This window comes from Mirounga leonina, unplaced genomic scaffold, assembly GCF_011800145.1.
Source record: "Mirounga leonina isolate KUSES-001 unplaced genomic scaffold, KU_Mleo_1.0 Mir_260, whole genome shotgun sequence".
Lineage (NCBI taxonomy): Eukaryota > Metazoa > Chordata > Mammalia > Carnivora > Phocidae > Mirounga > Mirounga leonina.
This window is the reverse complement of record NW_023270642.1, coordinates 3642085-3650670: the sequence shown is the minus strand read 5'-3', so window position 1 is coordinate 3650670 and position 8586 is coordinate 3642085. Positions and strand designations below refer to the sequence as shown.

At 36.6% G+C, this 8586-nt stretch overlaps 1 pseudogene; it reads left to right on the top strand.

Moving 5' to 3' along the window:
- Nucleotides 1-1654: 1654 nt before the first annotated feature.
- LOC118026611 lies at nucleotides 1655-7903 on the top strand (annotated as a pseudogene).
- The last annotated feature ends 683 nt before the right edge of the window (nucleotides 7904-8586 follow it).

Sequence of the window (8586 nt, the reverse complement as noted above, 5' to 3'; positions counted from 1 at the left end):
CAGTCTTTGGTTTAAAATCTTATTTGTCTGATATAAGGATTGCTACCCCAGTTTTCTTTTGATGTCCATTACCAGGATAGATGGTTCTCCATCCCCTCACTTTCAGTCTGGAGGTGTCTTTGGATGTAAAATGAATCACTTGCTGACTGCATATAGATGGTTCTTGCTTTTTTATCCAGTCTGATATCCTGTGTCTTTTGATTGGAGCATTTAGCCCATTTACATTCAGAGTAACTATTGAATGATATTAATTTAGCATCATTGTATTACCTGTAAAATCACTGTTTCTGTGTATTCTCTTTCTCTTTCTGATCTCTGTTACTTTTTGGCTCTCTCTTTGCTTACAAGATCCCCTTTAATATTTCTTGAAGGGCTTAGTGATCATAAATTCTTTTAGTTTCTGTTTGTCCTGGAAGCTCTTTATCTCTCCTTCCATTCTAAATAACAGCCTTTCTGGATAAAGAATTCTTGGTTGCATATTTTTCTCATTTACTACCCTGAATACATCATGCTAGCCCTTTCTGGCCTGCCAGGTCTCTATGGATAGGTCTTCTGCCAGTCTAATGTTCCTACCCTTGTAGGTTAACGACCTCTTGTCTGGAGCTTCTTTCAGGATTTTCTCTTTATCTCTGAAATTTGCAAGCTTCACAATTATATGTTAGGGTCTTGATCTATTTTTATTGATTTTGAAGGGGGTTCTCTGTGCCTCCTGGACTTGAATAACTGTTTCCTTCCCTACATTAGGGAAGTTCTCAGCTATAAGTTGCTTGAATATACCTTTTACTCCCCCTTTCTTCTTCCTCCGGGACCCCAATAATTCTAATATTGCTTCAATTTATGGTATCGCTGATCTTTTGAATCCTCCCCTTATGGTCCAGTAATCATTTATCTCTCCTTTGCTCAGTTTCTTTGTTCTCCATAATTTTACTTTCTATATAACTTATTCTCTCTTGTACCTCATTTATTCTAGCCGCAAGAGCCTCCATTATTGATTTTATCTCAGCAATACCCTTTCTGATTTCAACCTGACTAGATCTTAGTTCTTTTATTTCTCCAGAAAGGGATTTTCTAGTGTCTTCTTTGCTTTTTTTCCCCAAGCCCAGCTAGTATCTTTATAATTGTTTTCTGAATTCTAGCTCTGACATTTTACCAATACCCATATTTATTAAGTTTCTGGCAGTGAGTACTGTCTCTTGTTCTTTTTTCTGGGAATTTTTCCTTCTTGTCATTTTCTCCAGAGAAGAATAGATGAATGAGAGAACAACAACAAAAAATAATCAACCACAACTCTAGTGAAATATACACTAGACAAATAAGAAGAGATCAGAAACCAAAAAGGAAAAAAGAGACAATATAATTAAACAGGTAGACAGAACAGGGTGATACACTTGGTCCTGGATGTATTTTGGTCTGTTTATTAGAAGACACTTGATCCCAAAATTGTAAAGAAAGTAAAATTTATACAAAAATAAAAGTGAACACAGTGGAAGGAAGCCAAAAATGAAGAATATATCTATAAAAATGAAAATTAAAAAAAGACTTTAAAAAGAGTTGATAAAATAAGAAACTAGTTGAAAAGGAAAAAAAAGAAAAAAGGTAGACAAACATCTAGTTACACAGACACACCTAAATACAGACAATTATTAATGTAGGGATGTCTGGAGATTGTGACCATTGTGACCATGAGTTTGATGACAGATACAAGAAGTACCCAGCTTATAATCTAATTACTAAACTAATTACTGGTTTGTCAAGAAATTAGAAATATAACAACATGTCTAGTGCACATTTGGAAACAGAAACAAGGATTGCATGTTATCAAGAAGTTACTTAGTGTTAATTATTTGGTGGGGGGGAAGAAGAAAGAGATCTTGTTTGAAATGTTAAATGCATATTTTTCTTTAAAATTAACTTTTCTAATGCATATATATATTCACTTAGGGCAGAGATGAATGTAGTTGTATGTTTTAAATGAAGAAGGAAATAGACCAGAGATACTAGTTACAACATTTCCATCAACCCATCAGTATGAAATCTAGTGTTAGGTGTGTTTCTGTTTCAATATACCTTATTTCATATATTCTTTGATTCATTAGCCTTGAACTCACGGCCAATAGCAGTATAACTGATGCCTAAATGAGGCTTATCTAACCGACATATTTTCTCCTTAAGACACATCACAGGCTTCCTGTTTTTAGGAACATCAGATAGTGTTTCAACACTATCTATGCTGAAGGGCCATTTTAAACAGTGAAATCACCAACCAAAAAAAAAAAAAAAACCCACAAAAATTCAAAAAATGTGACACTCAACAGACTGGGAAAAGAGCACTTGCTTATGAGTGTGAGAACTGAAACAAGAAGGCAGTGCATACTCTTGGTTTTCAGCTGGGAAAGTGCATGTTGGGCAACTCAAACTTTCCCCTACCCTGCACATGGCTGCAAATGGTGCAAAAGCACTGCTAGTATCAATTTTGGGATTACAAATATATTTATATAAGCAGGTGAATTACAAAATAAAATTTGTAAATAAGGAAGTTTAACTATATATGAAGAAACAATGGATAAGCATTGGACATCATACACACAGGAGGAAAAGGAAGAAGTGAACAAGCTTACTTCCTAAAGGTAGTTTTCAGGCTGCAAAGCAGAGAGGGAGAACCCAAATAGAAATGGGATGCTTTATTGAGTCAAGGAGACAGACACAGTTCAGTGAAGCTGATGCAACTAGAAATTATGAAACAGAATACTAGAAAACAGGGACATATATGCACATGCATACACATGCACACACACACAGTTCCAGACATTGGCTGAGGAATCCTCTGTGTCTGAGTACTGGCTTAAGTCAATGTCTGGAATCTCCATAAGTTTGAAAAGAACATCCAGAAAGTAATTGACCAAACAATTCTCAGAGTAACACAGGGATGGGAACAATTTGTGTTTCTTCAGCCAAAGTAAAGAGACCTCATCATATGTGGGGCATTAGAAAAACTCCTCAAAAGGGTGTGGCCATTGTAGTGGGGAAAGTTAGCCCAAGAGTAGAGATTGCTATGTATATGCCATATTCAAGATAATAAGTAAGCTTAACAGAACTGAAATAATATGGAAGTAACGGCATGCTAATACAAAAATTCAACATTTCTTAATGGAATGAAACAAACTCTAGTGCTCAACATATAAATTTACTACATCTGGTAATCAGTAGAAACCTACCAGGCAAAGAAGCAGGAACATACTGATAATAGGAGGAAAAATAATCATTAGTAACAGACACAAAATGAAGAAACAGTGTAATTAGAAGATAGGGTATGAAAGCAGCCCATGTTATCCATAGATGAATAAAGAAGATGTGACAGATATAAATATATATAGATATGTATATGATGGAATATTACTCAGCCATAAAAAAGAATGAAGTCTTGCTATTTGCAAATACGTGGATGAACCTACAGAGTATAATGTTAAATGAAATAAGACAGAAAAAGACAAATGCCATGCAATTTCATTCATATGTGGAATTTAAGAAACAAAACAAATGAAAAAACAACAACAACAAAAGAGACAAACAGAAAAATAGACTCTTAAATACAGAAAACAAACTGGTGGGTGCCTGAGGGGAGGCTGGTGGGAGGATGGGTGAAATAGATAAAGAAGATTAAGAATACTATTGTTTTGATAAGCACTGATAAATGAATGGAATTGCTGAATCATCATATTGTACACCTGAAACTAATATAACACTGTATGTTAATTATACTTCAATAAAATAATAAAATAAACAGCTATTAGAATATTATAAATATGCTTAAGAATGTAAAGAAAAAATAAACATAATAAAGAAAGAAATGGAAGATATAAAAATGATTCAAATGGCAATTTCAGAGATGAAAATATTAAAATCCAATAGAATTCATGGGAGAAATAGACAAATAATAGAGATTTCAATACTCCTCCCTCAGTAATTGATAGAACAGACAAGCAGACAAAAACTTCTGTAGTGCTATAGCCCTGTAACTATTAAAAAATTTAATTCATAATTAAAAATATTCCCCAAAGAAAATTCCAAGCTGAGGTTGCTCAACCAGTGAAGTCTATGAAATATTTAAGAAAAAAGGATACTAGGTCTATAGACATTCATTCAGAAAATAGAACTGGAGACAACATCTCCCAGTTTGTTTAATGAGGACAGCATTACTCTGGTAGGAGAACCAGAAAAAAAGATATAATAAAACTATAGACAGGGGCGCCTGGGTGACTCAGTCATTAAGCGGCTGCCTTTGGCTCAGGTCATGAACCCAGGAGTCTGGGATCGAGCCCCGCATCAGGCTCCCTGCTTGTCAGGAAGTCTGCTTCTCCTTCTCCCACTCCCACTGCTTGTGTTCCCTCTCTCGCTGTGTTTCTCTCTGTCAAATAAATAAAATCTTTAAAAAAAAAAGAAAAAAAAACTATAGACATAAATATAAAAATGCTTAACAAACTATTAACAAATTAAATGCAACAATATATAAAATAGATAATAGAGCATGACTGAGGTGGGGAATTATACCAGGAATGAAAAATTGGCTTAATATTCAAAAATCAAACAATGCAATTACTATAATAATAGAATTTTTAAAATAGCATGTGATTATCTCATTAGGTGCGCCAAAGCATTTGAGAAAATTCACATATTCATCCTAAAAATTCATAGCAAAATGTGATAAACTGATAAAAGACACAAACAGAAAATCTTCATTTAAAATCTTACTTAACAGTGAAATCCTGATTTCTATGACCCCCACAGACTGATAAGGTAAGAGTGTCCATTCCCATCTACTCCACTCATATTTGTGCTGGAGGACAGTGTAATAAGGCAATGAACAACAACAACAACAACAAAGAGTACTGATAGAAAAGGAAGATATAAAACCTCTTTATATACAGACAACAGTATTGTCTAGAAAAGCATAAGGAATCTACAAACCAACTATTAGCGTAAGTTTAGCAAAGTACACAGGTAACAAAAATCAATTTATTATCATATATCACAAAAAAATTGAAGTTAAATAATACTATTTACAATGACATCAAAAATTAAATGCTTAGATATAGATTTAACAAAATTTATGTAAGATGTATACATAGAAAACTACAAAACATTCCTGACAAGAACTAAAGAAGTCCTAATTAAATAGAGGGATATAACACATTAACAGAAACAGAGCACTCAATATTACTAAGATGCCAAATCTCCCCACATTGAAACTCCATTGTTCAACACAATCACAATTAGGAAATATGACAAGCTGATTTAATATTTTTATGGAAATTCACTGAACTTAGAATAGGCAGAAGACAAAGAGAGAGAAAATTTGGAGAACTTCCAGTACCTGCTATCAAAACTTACTAGAAATAAGTCAGTCAAAGAAAGACAAATATTATATGATTTCACTCATATGTGGAATTTAAGAAACAAAACAAAGAAGGAAGGGGAACAGAGAGAGAAATAAGCAAACCAAGAAACAGACTCTTAACTGTAAAGAACAAACTGATGGTTATCAGAGGGGAGGTGGATGGGGGGATGGGTGAAATAGGTGATGGGGATTAAGGAGTGCACTTGTCATGATGAGCACCGGGTGATGTATGCAATTTTGAATCACTATATTGTACACCTGAAACTAATAAAACACTGTAGGTTAACTAACTGGAATTTAAATAAAAACTTCAAAAACATTTACTAGAATGCTACAATTACCAAGACAGTGTGGTACTAATGTAAAGATAAACAAAGAGATTAATGGAGTAATAATATAAAATCCAAAAATAGACCCACACTGATAAAATTACTTGATTTTTGACATAGGCATTAAAACACTTCAAAAATGAAAGAAAAATCTTTCAATAAATAATGCTAAAACAATTGGATATCAGTATAAAAAAGGAAAGAAAGAATCTTGAACATTACCTGACATCATACGTGAAAATTAAATACAGAATTATCATGAACCTACATGTAAGAGCTGAAGCTTTATAGAAACAGGAGAACATCTTTGTGACCTTGAGTTAGGCAAAGATTTCTAACAAGACACAAAGAGCTTGAACTATATAAGAAATATTCATAAAATGGACATCAATAGAACTAAAAACTTTTGTACTCCAGAAGATAATTATAAAAAAATGAAAATGCCAGGGATGGACTTGGAAAAAATATTTTCAAAATATACAACAGATTATGAACTGTATCTAGAATACATAAAAAACACTGTTGAAAAATTATTCTGCCACTTGTTAAAACAGGAAGATTTTGTTCAGAACTATTTCAAATGGTGTTGGGACTATCACAACTGAGAGAGATCTGGCCCAAATCTTAATACAGCAGAGATAGCTGGGGACTTATAGATATCAAGCAGGTGAAGGGGTTGGTGGATGGAAAATCACTTATGAAGGGATATCAAGGGTAGGGTTATTCTTGCTACACTGCCTGTTTAAGACCATCTTGTCTGTACAAGATTCTTGCTGAAGGCAGGCCAAGAGCTTAGACATCAAGAATGGAGGATGAAGAATTTGACTAGATAATCAAGGGTGATCAGATATCAAAGATAGAGGATTCTCTATCAACTAATTTAGCAACATTCTTGCCACAATTGGACTGTGAAGACTAAAGACAAGGACCAAGGATGGGGCCTAATCAAAAAAGAGCCAGGAGTGCCATGGCAGAGAGGTGAAGCAGAAGGAAATGTCAGGGGCAGGCCTGGATTCCCAGGGCTCTCCAAACCCTTCCCCCTCCCCGGGGGCCCTGCCATGCCACCCTGGCCAGTAAGCACCCTGAGTCAGGCCAGAGCCCCCTTCATCCCCCTCCCCACCCCTGTACCCCAGCCTTACAAAGCTGCTGAGCTGTCCTGAGCTCCCCCTGGGCCCAGTGTGGAGCAGGGGTCAGTGCTTCTCTTGGGTCTTGGGACAGGTGAGAACCCTGATGAAGGCCAGGGCCCCGATGCTGGCAGCCTGGGCAAGTGCAAGAGATTGTTGGCACCCTCCGCAGGGGTGGAGGAGAGGCTTACAGGTCATTTCTGATTTTGACTTGACCTTGAGCAGGTTTGCACGTAATGGATGGACCTGTAAGTAGCGATGGACTTCTTAAAACATTCTAGATAGCAGCAAGATTATCAGTGAGCAGTACTGGAATGAGCTCAAGGGGCTCCTTCACTACCATTACCCAGTTGAGACTGACCCACACTGGACCATCATAGAGAAATTACTTCATATGATGGATTGGTGGACCAAAGCACATGTCTCCCATGCCAGCAGAAGATTCAGAAGTTTGAAATAGCCCAGGTGGTTAAAGAATCCAATGCAATGCTTAGGGAGGGATACAAGACGTTCTTCAATATCCTCTACCAACATAACCTTCCTCTTTTCATCTTTTCCACAGGCATTGTTGATATCCTAGAGGAGATTATCCGACAGATGAAAGTGTTCCACCCCATCATCCACATTGTGTCCATAATTACATGGACTTTGAGAAAGACAGTTTCCTACAGGGATTCAAGAGCCGGCTCATATGCACAGACAATAAGAACAGCTCTGTTTGTGAGAACTCTGGGTACTTCCAGCAGCTTCAGGGCAAAACCACATCCTCCTGCTGGGAGACTCCATGGGGGACCTCACTATGGCTGATGTGATTCCTGGTGTGGAAAGCATTCTCAAGATTAGTTTCTTGAATGAAAGGTGGAAGAGCGGCCGAAGCACAACACAGACTCTTATGACATTGTGCTAGAGAAGGACCAGACGCTGGATGTGGTCAACAGGCTTCTACAGCACATCCAGCACCATGGGTACTGGATAGAGACAGAGGGCTCCTGCATGTGCAGGTGTGGGGCCAGGCGCTGCAGGCCATGGAGAAAAAGGAGCCTCACCTAGAGGCTGCCCTGCTGGGAGCACTGCTCCTCCCTGGGTGTACAGAGAAGAGTCCAGGGTGGTGCAGCTGCTGAGTCCATGTCCCTCTCTCCTTTCCCAGCACCTTCTGTTGTATTCTTCAGAGGCATGCAGGAGGCTCTGCCAGGTGGAAGGGCCAATTAGAGGAACACAAGACCTATAGGGTGTTAGTATTCTAGGGACCAACTGGTCCAAAGATTCCTTTTTCCCCAAAATTTTAAACATGGGAAGCTGTTCTTCAGACAAATCTAATGGGTGAAACAGATCAAAATTTTTAAAAAAGGAAAAACAAAACAAAAAACAAAAGGAGGGCCTGAGAATCTATCTGAAGTTTGGTCAAAGAGAGTCTATGTCAAAAATTACAACTCAATGTTAAGAAGACAATTAACTAGATTCTTAAAAAGAAAGATCTGAATGAAAATTTAACCAAAGATGGTACAAAAAAAAAAAAGGCAAATAACATAAAAAGATCCAATAGTTTTATTCCTTAAAAATTTCAAAATAAAACTACAATGAGATACTAGTTCATATGTAGAGGGGTTTAAATTATAAAAAATTCAAATTAAAACCACAATGAGATACTAGTTCATATGAAGAGGGGTTTAAATTAAAGTGCTGACTTACACGTGGAGCAATTGAAACTCTTGTATTTTGCTGTTGGAAGTGCAAAATG